This window comes from Oncorhynchus mykiss, chromosome 2, assembly GCF_057628025.1.
Source record: "Oncorhynchus mykiss isolate SJ-2025 chromosome 2, ASM5762802v1, whole genome shotgun sequence".
NCBI classification, from domain to species: Eukaryota; Metazoa; Chordata; class Actinopteri; order Salmoniformes; family Salmonidae; genus Oncorhynchus; species Oncorhynchus mykiss.
Window position 1 is genome coordinate 19204837 of NC_143023.1, and position 17664 is coordinate 19222500.

Below are 17664 nucleotides of genomic sequence, written 5' to 3' on the forward strand. Positions count from 1 at the left end.
TACAGGGAGTACTAGTACCAGATCAATGTGCAGAGGTACAAGGTATTTGAGGTAGATATGTATATGATGGCAAGGTAAAGTGACTGTGCATCAGAATAAATAATAATAAGAGTAAAATAAAGAACAGAGTAGCAGCAGCAAATGATGTGTATTGTGTATGTATGTGTGTTTGTGTTGTGTTGGTCTGCATGTCTGTGCTTGTGAGTATGTGTGGGAGTGTCAATGTAATGTGTGTGAGTTAGTGTGTGCATATGGTTTGTATACAGAATTTAGTCTAGTGTGTGTGCGTATGGTCAGTGCAAGATAGTCAATGCAGATAGTTTGGGTGCCATTCTTATTTCTTACGGGTAGAAGCTGACTCAAAGCCTATTGGTCCAAGAGCCAATGCTCCAGTACCATTTGCCCGGACGGTAGCAGAGTGAACAGTCTATGGCTTGGGTGGCTGGAGTCTTTGGTCATTTTTTGGTCCTTTCCCTGAAACCGCCTGATATAGCGGTCCTAGATGGCAGGGAGCTCGGCCACATTAATGTACTGGACTCACCACACCACTCTTGTCAGCCTCCTGAGGTTGTGATGTGAGCGCCAAGGAACTTGAAGCTATAATAATGTTCTGTGCTCAGGTGTTATGAGCTTGTCTGTTCTGCTGGTGTGATGACATAAATATCTGACGCTGTAGAGAACCTAGTCCTCCCTCGTTCTCTCCTGGCCTGTCTTCAAGAAGAGAATCTGAATTCTTGTTGCTTCTTCATGTATGAGATTTCATGGCCCCCCATTCATCTGAGTATACCAAACATTAGGAACACCTTCCTAATATTGAGTTGCACCCTCATCCTCCCCCCCTCCTTTTGCCCTTGGAACAGCTTCAATTTCTCCGATGTGGCAAGATGGCGCTGACAGACATTGCAGCTTTGCAGTATTTCGTTTTTTGTGTTATTACATACAGCCGGAAATAACTTTTGGATATCAGAGTGACGGTAAATCATCAACATTACCGCCAGGAATACGACTTTCCCGAATTGGATCCTTTGTTTCTACCCCCCAGGGCAATTTAACTTATCCCAGAGGCTGCTCCAAGACCCTGCCGGTGGAGAAGAGGTATTCGGAGTGGACTTCTAGTCCGACTCAGGAATTGTGCACACCATCCACCACTTCCAAGTATATTACTCGCTTATTTTCAGTCTCTGGACAATAAAGTAGACGAGCTCAGGGCGAGGAACCCCTTCCACGAAGACACCAAGGACTGTAACATACTCTGTTTCCGGAATCATGGCTCTCTCGGGATATACTTTCTCCGTCCATATAGCCAGCTGGGTTCTCAGTACATCGCACAGACAGGAATAAAGAACTCTCCGGGAAGAAGTGAGTGATTGTGTGATTGTGATAACAAACAGAAACTCAAGTCCTTTTGTTCATATCTTGAGGCCGCATTTATTGTAGCTGGGGATTTTAACAAAGCAAATTTGAGGAAAACGTTCTATCAACACATTTAGTGTAGTACTCGCTCTGCTAAAACACTTGACCACTGCTACTCCCCCTTTCGAGATGCCTACAAGGTCCTCCCCCACCCTCCCTTTAGCAAATCAGATCACAACTCCACTTTGCTCTTCCCTTCCTATAGTCAGAAACTCAAACAGGATGTACCCGTGCTAAGGTCGATTTAACGCTGGTCTGACCAATCAGAATTCATGCTTCAAGATTGATTTGATCACGCCGCCTGGATATGTTCTGGGTACCCTTTGAGAATAACATTGAAGTATACACGGACACGGTGACTGAGTTCTTCAGGAAGTTTATAGGGGATGTTGTTCCCACTGTTACTATCAAAACCTAACCAGAAACCATGGATAGATGGCAGCATTCGCGCAAACTGAAAACACGAACCACCGCATTTAACCATGGCAAGGTGACTGGGAATATGGTATAATACAAACAGTGTAGTTATTCCCTCCATAAGGCAATCAAACAGGCAAAATGTCACAATTCAATGGCTCAGACATGAGACGTATGTGGCAGGGTCTACAGACAATCACGGACTACGAAGGTAAAACGAGCCACGTCAGGGACAGTGACGTCTTGCTTTCAGACAAGCTAAATACCTTCTTTGCCTGCTCTGGGGCTTAGACTCAGTACGTTTTATTAACAATGGTGCAGGCTCCACCAAGTCCTCACACTTGGGCAACTGGGATATATTGATATGCTTTTATTGTTGATCTCTGGTAACGTGCGACCAAACCCTGGGCCGGTAGATACCATGCTATCTCTACCGACTCTCTATGATTTTAAAAACAAAGCAGATTTTGGCCACTTGCATGTTAACGTCAGAAGTCTATTTCCAAACATGATTAGAAAATGGGCCAAAATGACAAATGTAGACGTAATGGTTGTATCAGAAACTTGGCTAAATAAATCTGAGTCAGATAATGGGTACATGGTTTTAAGAATGATCAGATGAGTAAAGTACGGTGGATTGCAATTTATGTGAAATCTGAGTTTAACACCTCTGAAATTCTCTCAATTTCCAAAGCCAAACATTTTGAATTGCTTGCGGTTAAAGTGAACATATATAAGGACTCCCACATCACTGTAGTTGGCTGCTACAGACCGCCCTCGGCTTCGGGACACGCTCTCAACTCTCTTTCTGATGTCCTGCAAGCTTAATCACTCTGAATTCATTATTTTAGGAGATTTGAACTGGGACATGTTTACATCTGTATGGAACTCATTTAAAGAACTGTTTGACTCTCTGAATCTCACTCAATGAATTAATGCGCCTTCAAGACCGAATCCAAGAGCACCTAACAAATCAACGCTATTGGACATTATTCTAACGAAGACTCCTCACAAATACACATCGACTGGGATATTCTGTAATGATGTCAGTGATCACTGTGCAATTACTTGTGTTAGAAATACAAAAATGACCAAAGCCAAAACCCATTATATTTTTAAACGACATTTAGACAATTTGATGAGCAAGCATTCTTACATGATCTGTACCATAATGTTGACAGTAAGTCTGATTCCCGATGTTGACACTGCCTGGGACTAAGCATGCCCCTGTGAAGACATTTAGAATCAGTGGAAGGGACAATCCCTGGTTTTCAGATAACTTGGCAGAATTGATTAGAAAGAGAAATATCTATTGGGCTCAAGCTTGACATACAAATGTTCCTGTTGACTGGGCCTCCTTCAGAGTGCTAAGAAACAATTGCACAGGATTGATCAGGAAGTCCAAATCAGATGACTATTTAAATGCAGTGACAGAGAACCTAAACAACCCTACCAAGTTCTGGAAGCTAATCAAATCAGTATCAGGTTCTAATGTATCCTTTGGCTGTGAAGGATAAAGCCGATATTGTAGGGGCTTTTAACAAGCACTTCATATCTGCTGGGTCAGTTTTTGATAATGGTGGGGCCCAGGCCTCTAATGTAAACTCGGCTACAGTCAACTATGATATAGGCCCTCATGTGAACCATTTGAACTTTGAGCCTGTTTCTTATACTGAGGTCTATAAAGCACTAAAGGCAATAGACACTAAAAAGTCTGCAGGTCCAGACAACCTGGACCGCTACCTCTTAACTTCTTGGTGACAGGGGGCAGTATTTTCACGTCCGGATGAAATGCATTCCCAAATTCAACTGCCTGCTACTCATCCCCAGAAGATAAGATGTGCATATTATTTGAATCATGTCTGTGAGCATAACAGAACTTATTTAGCAGGTGAAACCCTGAGGTCACTCTCTTTTCAATGGGCTTTCATTGGGAATCCAGATATCTAAGGGACCTTCTTGCAGTTCCCATCGCTTCCACTGGATGTCAACAGTCTTTAGATATTGGTTGAGGTTTTTCCTTTGTGTGATGAAGAAGTACGGCCATCTTGAACGAGGGTCACATGAAGTGTACTGTTAGATAGAGGCGCGTGACCAGAAAGCATGCTTCAGTTTGTTTTCTTCCTGTATTAAACACAGATCATCCAGTCTTCAATTGTATCGATTATTTACGTAAAAAAATACCTAAAGTTGTATTACTAAAGTCGTTTGAAATCTTTTGGCAAAGTTTACAGGTAACTTTTGAGATATTTTGTAGTCACGTTGAGCAAGTTGGAACCGGTGTTTTTCTGGATCAAACGCGCCAAATAAATTGACATTTTGGATATATATTGAATTAATCGAACAAAAGGACCATTTGTGATGTTTATGGGACATATTGGAGTGCCAACAAAAGAAGCTCGTCAAAGGTAAGGCATGAATTATATTTTTATTTCTGCATTTTGTGACGCACCTGAAAGGTTGAAATATGCTTTCTCTCTTTGTTTACTATGGTGCTATCCTCAGATTATAGTATCGTTTGCTTTCGCCGAAAAGCCTTTTTGAAATCTGACATGTTGGCTGGATTCACAACAAGTGTAGCTTTAATTTGCTATCTTGCATGTGATTTATTTTTATAGTAATTTATTTGAATTTGGCGCTCTGCATTTTCCCTGGCTTATGGCCAGGTGGGACACTAGCGTCCCACATATCCCAGAGAGGTTAAAGATAGCAGCTGGTATTATTATTGAACCTGTGGCTCACATTTTCAACTTGAGTCTCTTGACCAATTCCATACCCAACATTTGGAAATCAGCTTATGTACTCCCACTACTAAAGGGTGGAGATCCCTCAGATGCATCCTGTCTCTAAACTCCCCATCCTGGCCAAAATCTATGAATCCCTAGTGAACTCACAGAACTCACAGTTAATTGAAAAGAACATACTGAGCGGGGTTCAGTCTGGCTTTAGATCGGGGCACAGCACCACAACTGCAGCTATGGCAGTGGTTGGCAAACGACATCATTAATGCACTTGATAAAAAGCAATATTGCGCTGCTCTGTTTGTGGATTTATCAAAGGCCTTTGATTCAGTTGACCGTGAATTGTTGCTAGCTAGACTAAAGGGGCAGGAGCTTGGTTTGGAACTATCTTTCTGACAGACACAGTGTGTATATACTGACAATCACAACTCTAGCATTCTTGAGATTAATAGAGGTGTGTCCCAGGGTTCCATTTTAGCTCCTGTGTTGCTCACACTTTTTATTAATGATTTGGGAAATGGGATGCAACCAGCGAAGTTACATCTATAAGCAGATGATACAGTTACAGTTGAAGTCAGAAGTTTACATACATTTAGGTTGGAGTCATTTAAACTAGTTTTTCAACCACTCCACAAATTTCTTGTTAACAAACTACAGTTTTGGCAAGGCAGTTAGGAAATCTACTTTGTGCATGACACAAACAATTTTTCCAACAATTGTTTACAGACAGATTATTTCACTTATTATTCACTGTATCACAATTCCAGTGCGTCAGAAGTTTACATACAATAAGTTGACTGTGCCTTTAAACAGCTTGGAACATTCCCAAAAATTATGTCATGGCTTTAGAAGCTTCTGATAGGCTAATTGACATCATTTGAGTCAATTGGAGGTGTACCTGTTGATGTATTTCAAGGCCTACCTTCAAACTCAGTACCTCTTTGCTTGACATCATGGGAAATCAAAAGAAATCAGCCAAGACCTCAAAACAAAATTGTAGACCTCCACAAATCTGGTTCATCCTTGGGAACAATTTCCAAACGTTACCACGTTCCTCTGTACAAACAATAGTACGCAAGTATAAACACCATGAGACCACGTAGCCGTCATACCGCTCAGGAAAGAGACACGTTCTGTCTCCGAGAGATGAACGTCCTTTGGTGCCGAAAAGTGTAAATCAATCCCAGAACCACAGCAAAGGACGTTTTGTAGAAATGTCCTCTGGTCTGATGAAACAAAAATAGAACTGTTTGGCTACAATGACCATTGTTATCTTTGGAGGGAAAAGGGGAGGAGGCTTGCAAAGCCAAAGAACACCATCCCAACCGTGAAGCACGGTGGTGGCAGCATCATGTTGTGGGGGTCCTTTGCTGCAGGAGGGACTTCTGCACTTCACAAAATAGATGGCATCATGAGGATAGGAAAATTATGTGGATTGATTGGAGCAACATCTCAAGACATCAGTTAAAGCTTGGTTGCAAATGGGTCTTCCAAATGGACAATGGCCCCAAGCATACTTCCAAAGTTGTGGCAATTTTTTTAATTTTGTATTATTATACCTTTATTTAACTAGGCAAGTCAAGAACAAATTCTTATTATCAATGATGGCCTAGGAACAGTGGGTTAATTGTCTGTTCAGAATGACAGATTTGCACCTTGTCAGCTTGAACTTGCAACAATCCGGTTACTAGTCCAACACTCTAACCACTACGCTACCCTGCCGCCACATGGCTTAAGGACAACAAAGTCAAGGTATTGGAGTGGCCCTGACCTCAATCCTATAGAACATTTGTGGGCAGAACTGAAAAAGCGTGTGCGAGCAAGGAGGCCTTACAAACCTGACTCAGTTATACGAGCTCTGTCAGGAGGAATGGGCCAAAATTCACCCAACTTATTGTGGGAAGCTTGTGGAAGGCTACCCAAAATGTTTGACCCAAGTTAAACAATTTAAAGGCAATGCTACCAAATACTAATTGAGTGTATGTAAACTTCTGACCCACTGGCAATGTGACAAAATAAATTAAAGCTGAAATAAATCATTCTCTCTATTCTCTCTATTATTCTGACATTTTACCTTCAAATAAAGTGGTGATCCTAACTCACCTAAAACAGGGAATTTTTATTAGGATTAAATGTCTGGAATTGTGTGAACCTGAGTTTAAATGTATTTGGCTATGGTGTATGTACACTTCTGACTTCAACTGTATATATTAATGTGCTCCTTCTCTGGTTCAGGCTGTTGAAGAGCTCCAGACTGCTTTTCAGTCACTGCAGGCCTCCCTTTGTGGTCTCAAACTGGTCTTGAATGTGCAAAAAAACTAAATGCATGACCTTTACCACAGCTAGAACTCTGCCAGAGAACGTTAGCATTGTCACATCTGGTGGCTTATCCATTGAAAAAGTGTCATCCTCCAAATAGGTATTTGGTTGGATGACAAGTTGTCCTTTAAAGTTCATGTGGATAATCTTGTGACAAAGCTTAAATTGAAAATGGGTTTTTATTTTGGTAATAAGGCTTGCTTCCCGCTTATGGCTAGAAAGAAGCTTGTTCAGGCCACTCTTCTCTCTGTAATTGATTATGGTGACTTGTTGTATATGCACACAGCCTCCTCCATCTTACAGAGAATGGACTCTGTTTATCATGCATCCTTGTGCTTTATTACAAATGCCAAGTCACTCACTCACCATTGCACATTGTACCAAATGGTTGGTTGGACCTCACTTTATATGCACAGAAAGATACATTTGTATGTGTTCATCTACAAAGCCCCTTTGGGTGAACTCACTCTTTATCTCTGTAGTCTGGTCTCCTTCACCACCAGCAGTTGCCATACCCGGTCTGCTAGGTGGTTGCTACTTAAAGTCCCCAGGACATTTACAGTATTAGGCAAGACTGCCTCCTCTTCTTGTGCACCAGACGCATGGAATAGTCTACAGTCCATGCTTCATCTAGATATGTTAGTGCCACTGAATGAATTTTACATTTTGATGGGAGACTGTTACAGATGAGTGTAAATGCTTTTTAAGGCTGGATCATGTTGTATTGTATTGTTGTATGTTTTCATTTTGTAATGTATTGATTGTTGCTGCCTTCCTGACCAGGTCTCCCTTGAAAAAGAGTCTCTGGGTCTCAATGGGCTTTTCCTGGTTAAATAAAGGTTGAATAAAATGTAAAAAGCACAGTGCCACCAACGCAGCCCTCTCCCAAGGACTGTGGGCTGTCGTTCTCCGTGGCCAGACACGAGTAAGACATTTATGCGTGTTAACCCTCGCTAGGCTGCCAGCCCAGACTGCATCCCTAGCCGTGTCCTCAGAGCATGCGCAGACCAGCTGGCTGGAGTGTTTACAGACATATTCAATCTCTCCTTATCACAGTCTGCAGTCCCCACTTGTTTCAAGATGTCCACCATCGTTCCTGTACGCAAGAAAGCAAAAGTAACTGAACTAAATGAGTATCGCCACGTAGCACTCACTTCTGTCATCATGAAGTGCTTTGAGAGGCTAGTTAAGAATCATATCACCTCTAACTTACCTGACACCCTAGACCCACTTCAATTTGCTTACCGCCCCAATAGATACACAGACGATGGAATCGTCATCACACTGCACACTGCCCTATCCCATTTGGACAAGAGGAATACCTACCTAAGAATGCTGTTCATTGACTAAAGCTCAGCCTTCAACACCACAGTACCCTCCAAGCTCATCATTAAGCTCGGGGCCCTGGGTCTGAACCCTACCTTGTGCAACTGGGTCCTGGACTTTCTGACGGGCCACCCCCAAGTGGGGAAGGTAGGAAACAACATCTCCACTTCACTGATCCTCAACACATGGGCCCCACAAGGGTGCGTGCTCAGCCCCTTCCTGTACTCCCTGTTCACCCATGACTGGGTGGCCACACATGCCTCCAACTCAATCATCAAGTTTGCAGACAACACAACAGTAGTAGGGCTGATTACCAATAATGATGAGGCAGCCTACAGGGAGGAGGTGAGGGCCCTGGCGGTGTGGTGCCAGTAAAACAATCTCTCCCTCAACGTCAACAAAATGAATGAGCTGATCGTGGACTTCAGGAAACAGCAGAGGGAGCGGGTGTTCTTAATGTTTTGTATACTCAGTGTATGGGAAAAGTTAAGATCCCTCTAATTGATATCCATCTCTGGTATGGTGGTCAGAATGCTCCTAAGACTTCAGTCTTGTAAAGCTATCACTGTTTTCATGGATATAAATAGATATTCCTATAGCAGGAAATGTGAGCAGACAGGTTCAATGTAATTATACAGCATCATTTCCCTGTGAACACGTGGAGGGATGAAGTTATGTCCATAGAATAATTATGAATAGAACAGGTGTCCCCATTCAAGTCAATGATGACAAAATGGGTGGACTCGCAGCCATTTTGAGTATACCCATAGGAGAAAAGCAGAAAGTGTACCCATCAATCTGTGCTGTGAATTGTTGAATCAATTCAACTGACATTTAAAAAAATGCATCAAATGAGCAGCATCACTTAGCATCCTTTGAATGAGCATTCTACATTACCATGGAAATGATTGCATCACAGTACCAGGCAGCCATTGGGAGTGTACCCATGAGTTTACCAGTCTCATTTCCAGGGTTAGAGGTTCCAAGCCCATTCTAGTCATTGTATTTCTATGGTCATGTCACCTTCTCCTCAACTTCATCATTTTAAATCCTCATCAGTGGAGGCTGGTGGGAGGAGCTATAGGAGGACGGGCTCATTGTAATGGCTGAATGGTTGGAAAGCTGCCTAAGGCTGCCTCAATTCCCCCTCTTCTCCCTCTCCTTCTCTCTCTGCTCTTCCTCTCTTTCTTCTCCTCTTCTCTCTTTCTTTCCCTTGGAGGTGCTAGGATAGAGTTGAGGTCTACCCAAGGAGGCCCCTCTCCTTCCTCTGTCCCCCTCCTCTTCTCTCCTGTGTCTTTCCCCTCTCCCTCTTCTCCTCCCTCTCTCTGTCTTGGAGGTTGCAGAGACGTGGTGGCCTCTTGCCCAAGGCAAATCCTTAATCCCTGGCCCTAGCAGAGTGTCTATGGGACCAGAGGTCAGATAAAAATAAGACATCTAAATTAGTCACACTATTTACAGGCTTAATATCCCCCCACTGGAGGTACCCACGTCTATCACACAGGGATGATCACTATGATGGGGCTGTGTGTGTGTGTCTGTGAGAGAGAGTGTGTGTGTGTGTGTGTTATGATCACTATGGTGGGTTACAGAGGGGGAGAGAAACGTGGGAGAAGGGTGTGTGGAGCTGTTGAAACTGGTACACTATCTTAATACTGTTTATTTATTCAATGCCTTGGCACGGCCGGGGATAATTTCCTACAAGATTTTTAAGTAAGCTAGCTAAACACCTTCTGAGGATGGTGGACTGGGCTTATGTAGTGAGGTGTGTCCCATGTTGTAAGAGGAGCAGATTATCTATACAGGTTATCACTTCAAGGTCACAAATATACACACACACACACACACAAAATGGCTGATTTTTAATGGAATATCTACATAGGCGTACAGAGGCCCATTATCAGCAACCATCACTTCTGTGTTCCAATGGCACGTTGTGTTAGCTAATCCAAGTTTATCATTTTAAAAGGCTAATTAATCATTAGAAAACTATTTTGCAATTATGTTAGCACAGCTGTTAAACTGTTGTTCTGACTAAAGAAGCAATAAAAGCGGCCTTCTTTAGAGTAGTTGAGTATCTGGAGCATCAGCATTTATGGGTTTTGATTACAGGCTCAAAATGGTCAGAAACAAACTTTTTTCTGAAACTCTATTCTTGTTCTGAGAAATGAAGGCTATTCCATGTAAGAAATTGCCCAAAAAACTGAAGCTCTCGTACAACGCTGTGTACTACTCCCTTCACAGAAACAGTCGCCTCACAAGTCCTCAACTGGCCAGCATCCTTGAGTCGCCTCTTCACTGTTGACATTGAGACTGGTGTTTTGCAGGTACTATTTAATGAAGCTGCCAGTTGAGGACTTGTGAGGCATCTGTTTCTCAAAATTGACACTCTAATGTACTTGTCCTCTTGCTCATTTGTACATCGGGGCCTCCCACTCCCCTTTCTGTTCTGGTTAGGGCCAGTTTGCGCTGTTTGCTCATTTTGAGCTGTTCTCTGTACACACATAGAGACACAGACAGTGTCTTTCTGTTGGTGTGTGTCTGTCAGCACAGCCCCAGCTCCAGAGGTCACAACCTCTCTCAGCCAGGCCAGGGGTCAAGGCAGCTGTGTGACCTGGAAGTAAATCACTTAATGTTCTGTTCCATTAACACAACAACATCAGTCTGAATAGTCAGTCAGTAGGCTATAGTCTGGGTCAGTAGGCTATAGTCTGGTTTATAGTCTTGGACAGTAGGCTGTAGTCAGTCATTAGTCTATAGTCAGTCAGTAGACTATAGTCTGGGTCAGTGGACTATAGTCAGTCGGTAGGCTATAGTCAGTCAGTAGGCTATAGTCTGGGTCAGTAGGCTATAGTCTGGGTCAGTGGACTATAGTCTTGGACAGTAGGCTGTAGTCAGTCATTAGTCTATAGTCAGTCAGTAGACTATAGTCTGGGTCAGTGGACTATAGTCTTGGGCGGTAGGCTATAGTCTGGGGCAGTAGACTATAGTCAGTCGGTAGGCTATAGTCTGGGGCAGTAGACTATAGTCAGTCGGTAGCCTATAGTCTGGGTCAGTAGACTATAGTCAGTCAGTAGACTATAGTCAGTCAGTAGGCTATAGTCTGGGTCAGTAGACTATAGTCAGTCAGCAGGCTATAGTCTGGGGCAGTAGACTATAGTCAGTCAGTAGGCTATAGTCTGGGTCAGTAGACTATAGTCAGTCAGTAGACTATAGTCTGAGTCGGTAGGCTATAGTCTGGGTCAGTAGGCTATGGTCTGGGTCAGTAGGCTATGGTCTGGGTCAGTAGGCTATAGTCTGGGTCAGTAGGCTATGACCTGGGTCAGTAGACTATAGTTAGTCAGTAGGCTATAGTCAGTCAGCAGGCTATAGTCAGTCAGTAGGCTATAGTCTGGGTCAGTGGACTATAGTCTTGGACAGTAGGCTGTAGTCAGTCATTAGTCTAAAGTCAGTCGGTAGGCTATAGTCTGGGGCAGTAGACTATAGTCAGTCGGTAGCCTATAGTCTGGGTCAGTAGACTATAGTCAGTCAGTAGGCTATAGTCTGGGTCAGTAGACTATAGTCAGTCAGTAGACTATAGTCAGTCAGTAGGCTATAGTCTGGGTCAGTAGACTATAGTCAGTCAGTAGGCTATACAGTCAGTAGGCTATAGTCAGTCAGTAGGCTATAGTCTGAGTCGGTAGGCTATAGTCTGGGTCAGTAGGCTATAGTCTGGGTCAGTAGGCTATGACCTGGGTCAGTAGACTATAGCTAGTCAGTAGGCTATAGTCAGTCAGCAGGCTATAGTCAGTCAGTAGGCTATAGTCTGGGTCAGTGGACTATAGTATTGGACAGTAGGCTGTAGTCAGTCATTAGTCTATAGTCAGTCAGTAGACTATAGTCTGGGTCAGTAGACTATAGTCAGTCGGTAGGCTATAGTCTGGGGCAGTAGACTATAGTCAGTCGGTAGCCTATAGTCTGGGTCAGTAGACTATAGTCAGTCAGTCTTGGACGGTAGGCTATAGTCTGGGGCAGTAGACTATAGTCAGTCGGTAGGCTATAGTCTGGGGCAGTAGACTATAGTCAGTCGGTAGCCTATAGTCTGGGTCTGTAGACTATAGTCAGTCGGTAGCCTATAGTCTGGGTCAGTAGACTATAGTCAGTCAGTAGGCTATAGTCTGGGTCAGTAGACTATAGTCAGTCAGTAGGCTATAGTCTGGGTCAGTAGACTATAGTCAGTCAGTAGACTATAGTCTGAGTCGGTAGGCTATAGTCTGGGTCAGGCTATAGTCTGGGTCAGTAGACTATAGTCAGTCAGTAGTCTATAGTCTGGGTCAGTAGACTATAGTCAGTCAGTAGGCTATAGTCTGGGTCAGTAGACTATAGTCAGTCAGTCTTGGACGGTAGGCTATAGTCTGGGGCAGTAGACTATAGTCAGTCGGTAGGCTATAGTCTGGGGCAGTAGACTATAGTCAGTCGGTAGCCTATAGTCTGGGTCTGTAGACTATAGTCAGTCGGTAGCCTATAGTCTGGGTCAGTAGACTATAGTCAGTCAGTAGGCTATAGTCTGGGTCAGTAGACTATAGTCAGTCAGTAGGCTATAGTCTGGGTCAGTAGACTATAGTCAGTCAGTAGACTATAGTCTGAGTCGGTAGGCTATAGTCTGGGTCAGGCTATAGTCTGGGTCAGTAGACTATAGTCAGTCAGTAGTCTATAGTCTGGGTCAGTAGACTATAGTCAGTCAGTAGACTATAGTCTGACTCGGTAGGCTATAGTCTGGGTCAGTAGACTATAGTCAGTCAGTAGACTATAGTCTGAGTCGGTAGGCTATAGTCTGAGTCGGTAGGCTATAGTCTGAGTCGGTAGGCTATAGTCTGGGTCAGGCTATAGTCTGGGTCAGTAGACTATAGTCAGTCAGTAGTCTATAGTCTGGGTCAGTAGACTATAGTCAGTCAGTAGGCTATAGTCTGGGGCAGTAGACTATAGTCAGTCAGTAGGCTATAGTCTGAGTCAGTAGGCTATAGTCTGGGTCAGTAGACTATAGTCAGTCAGTAGACTATAGTCTGAGTCGGTAGGCTATAGTCTGGGTCAGGCTATAGTCTGGGTCAGGCTATAGTCTGGGTCAGTAGACTATAGTCAGTCAGTAGTCTATAGTCTGGGTCAGTAGACTATAGTCAGTCAGTAGGCTATAGTCTGGGGCAGTTGACTATAGTCAGTCAGTAGGCTATAGTCTGAGTCAGTAGGCTATAGTCTGAGTCAGTAGGCTATAGTCTGGGTCAGTAGACTATAGTCAGTCAGTAGATTATAGTCTGAGTCGGTAGGCTATAGTCTGGGTCAGGCTATAGTCTGGGTCAGTAGACTATAGTCAGTCAGTAGTCTATAGTTTGAGAAGCCTGGTATAGAGACATCACATCATGGGTGAGAAGATCCATCTGACATTTGGAATGCTTTGGTCACCTGTTTTGGCTTTTTCACCATGATTAAATAAAATGCAATATCTAGGTAAATACTATATAACTATCTGTACTAAAGGGTCTAATTAGGTTAATACGCAGATCTTACAATTTAATTACTGTATATATGGTTAATATTGTTCAATAACAGTTGTTAATGATATGCAACAGCTTGGAGTGAGTGAGTGAGTGAGTGAGAGAGAGAGAGAGGTTTGCGGAGAAGTGTCTCAGTGAGCATTGAGTCACACTGGCCCTAAATTTAACCCAGAGTTGGGTTTCACCCCAGCAGGCGAGGGTTAAGGGGGAGACAGGGTTGAGGGGTGGTGAGAGGGAAAGTTTGGGGGGGGGGGGGGGGGGGGGGGTGAAAGGGAGGAGGGGGAATAGGTGAGATTGTTTTGAGAGATGGAGAGGATAGGGCTGCGGTTAGCCTAGTGGTTAGAGTGTTGGGCCAGTAACCAAAAGATCGAATCCCTGAGCTGACAAGATAAAAATCTGTTGTTCTGCCCCTGAACAAGGTAGTTATCCCACTGTTCCTAGGCAACCATTGTAAATAATCATTTGTTCTTAACTGACTTGCCTGGTTAAATAAAATAAAAACGTCCCAATAGGTGTGTACGGTACTTTACCTTGTACCTTTGCATGCATATATTATATTTCCAGTACTGTCAGTCACAAATGAGTCTCCTAAATCAAATATGATGTTTTACAGAGACCTGGCTGAACGACGACACGGATAATATACAGCTGGCTTGTCCATGTTTCGGCAGGACAGAGCAGCTACGTCTGGTAAAACGAAGGGTGGGGGTGTGTGTCAATTTGCCAATAACTGCTGGTGCACGATGTCTAATATTACAAATGTCTCGCGGTATTTCTCGCTTGAGGTAGAATTCCTCATGATAAGCTGTAGACCACACTATCTACCAAGAGAGTTCTCATCTATATTATTTGTATCCGTCTATTTACCACCACATACCGATGCTGGCACTAAGACCGTACTCAACCTGCTGTATAAGGCCATAAAGCAAACAAGAAAAGGCTCATCCAGAAGCGACACTGCTAGTAGCTGGAGACTTTAATGCAGGGAAACTTACATCCATTTTCCCTCATTTCTACCAGCATGTCACATGTGCAACCAGAGGGAAAAAACTCTAGACCACGTCCGCACACAGAGACGCATACAAAGCTCTCCCTCTCCCTCCATTTGGCAAATCTGAATATAATTCTATCCCCGTTTCCAGCTTACAAGCAAAGCCTAAAGCAGGAAATAGAAATACCAATGACTCACTCAATACGGAAGTGGTCAGATGACGTGGATGCTATGCCACAGGACTGTTTTGCTAGCACAGACTGGAATATGTTCCCAGGATTCATCCAATGGCATTGAAGAGTATACCACCTCAGTCAGCGGCTTCATCAATAAGTGTATTGACAATGTATTGACAATTTCCCAACCAGAAGCCATGGATAACCAGAAGCCAACCAGAAGCCATACCGGCAACATCCGCACTGAGCTAAAGGCTAGAGCTGCCGCTTTCAAGGAGCAGGACACTAATCCGGGCTCTAAGAAATCCCGCTATGCCCTCAGACAAACCATCAAACAGGTAAAGCATCAATACAGGACTAAGACGAATCCTACTACACCGGCTCTGATACTTGTCTGATGTGGCAGGGCTTGAAAACTATTACTGACTACAAAGGGAAACCCAGCATTGAACTTCCCAGGGACGCGAGCCTTCCAGCTGAGCTAAATGCCTTTTATGCTCGCTTCAAGGCAAGCAATAATGAAGCATGCATGAGAGCACCAGCTGTTCCGGACGACTGTGTGATCACGCTCTCTGTAGCCGATATGAGCAAGACCATTAAACAGGTCAACATTCACAAACAGAACACCATAGTCCCTGTGCACAAGAAAGCGAAGGTAACCTGCCTAAATGATTACCACCACGTAGCACTCACGTCGGTTGCCATGACGTGCTTTGAAAGGCTGGTCATGGCTCACATCAACACCATTATGCCAGAATCCCTAGACCCACCTAATTCACATACCCCCCAACAGATCCACAGATGACGCAATCTCAATCGCACTCCACACTGTCCTTTCCCAACTGGAGAAAAGGAACACCTATGTGAGAATGCTGTTAATTGACTACAGCTCAGCGTTGAACACCATAGTGCCCACAAAGCTCATCACTGAGCCAAGGACCCTGGGACTAAACATCTCCCACTGGATCCATGACTTCCTGACGGGCTGCCCCCAGGTGGTAAGGGTAGGCAACAACACAGGGGGTGAATACTTAGTCCCGTCCTGTACTCCCTGTACTCCCTGTTCACTCACGACTGCATGGCCAAGCACGACTCCAACACCATCATTGAGTATGCTGACGACACAACAGTGGTAGGCTTGATTACGACAACGATGAAACAGCCTATAGGGAGGAGATCAGAGACCTTGTACTGTGGTGCCAGGACAACAATCTCTCACTCAATGTAAGCAAGACAAATGAGCTGATCGTGGTTGAGCGGGTTGATAGCTTCAAGTTCCTTGGTGTCCACATCACCATCAAACTATCATGGTCCAATCCCACCAAGACAGTTGTGAAGAGGTCACGACAACACTATTTCCCCCTCAGGAGACTGAAAAGATTTGGCATGGATCCCCAGCTCCTCAAAATGTTCTATAGCTGCACCATCAAGCTGCACCATCAAGAGCATCACCTACCATCACCTGGTTGCATCACCTGGTTGCATCACCACCTAGTATGGCAACTGCTCAACAGAGGGTAGTGCATACTTTTTTTTAACCTTTATTTAACCAGGAAAGTCAGTTAAGAACAAATTCTTATTCTCAATGACAGCCTAGGAACAGTGGGTTAACTGCCTTGTTCAGGGGCAGAACAACAGATTTTTACCTTGTCAGCTCGGGGATTCGATCTGGCAACCTTTCAGTCCAATGCTCTAACCGCTAGGCTACCCTGCCGCCCAGTATGGCCCAATACATCACTGGGGCCAAGCTTCCTGATATCCAGGACCTCAACACAAGGCGGTGTCAGAGGAAGGCCCTAAAAATTGTCAAAGGCTCCAGTCACCCAAGTCATAGACTGTTTTCTCTGCTACCGCATGGCAAGCAGTACCGAGCGCCACGTCTAGGTCCAAAAGACTCTGAACAACTAATCAAATGGCCACCGGACTATTTACAGCCCAACCTTTGTTTTTACACTACACGCTGTTAATTATCTATGCATTTTACACATTATCTCGACTAACCTGTACCCTGCACATTGACTCGGTACTGGTACCCCTTGTATATAGTCTCGTTATTGCTATGAAAATGTATTGAGTTACTTTTTGGTTGATTCGATTTTTTTAAACTTTAGTTTATTTGGTAAATATTTTTGTTAACTCTATTTTTTGAGCTGCATTGTTGGTTACTTCCATTCATGCCCTGCAAGGTGTCCTTAGTTAGTTTTATAATCTTGGACTGGATAGCTGGAGTCTCCTAGACTGACTGGCTGACTGGCCGACTGGCTTATAGAGAATAGACCTAGGAGAATGAATAGCTGTTGACAACCTATTGTCAACCCATTTTGTTAGCCCCCACAAGGTCAAATGCTATATCTAGGGGGTTTAGGGTTAAGGTTAGAATTACTGTTAGGGTTAGAATTAGGTTTAGGGTTAGTGTTAGGAGCTAGGTTTAGTTTAGGGTTAGGAGCTAGGGTTAGGTTTAGGGTTAAGGTTAATGGTTAGGGAAAATTGGATTTTGAATGGGACTGAATTGTGTGTCCTCACAAGGCTAGTTAAACAAGACTGTGTGTGTGTGTGTGTGTGTGTGTGTGTGTGTGTGTGTGTGTGTGTGTGTGTGTGTGTGTTGTACTTAATTGACCATACCTGTAAGTCATTGAGGACGATACTGTACTACCTCCCCTTGGACAAAAACAAGGCAGGTACAGTCACTCTTACAGGGATGTCTTAAAGGACAGAAAGGACAGATGTGACATCCAGATAGAGGTTATATACAATGT

General features: G+C 43.8%; 1 protein-coding gene across 1 annotated transcript in view; it reads left to right on the forward strand.

Moving 5' to 3' along the window:
• LOC110534391 (chloride channel protein) overlaps positions 1–17664 on the forward strand; it is a 55868-nt gene that overhangs the window by 1247 nt on the left and 36957 nt on the right. The window lies entirely within an intron of this gene.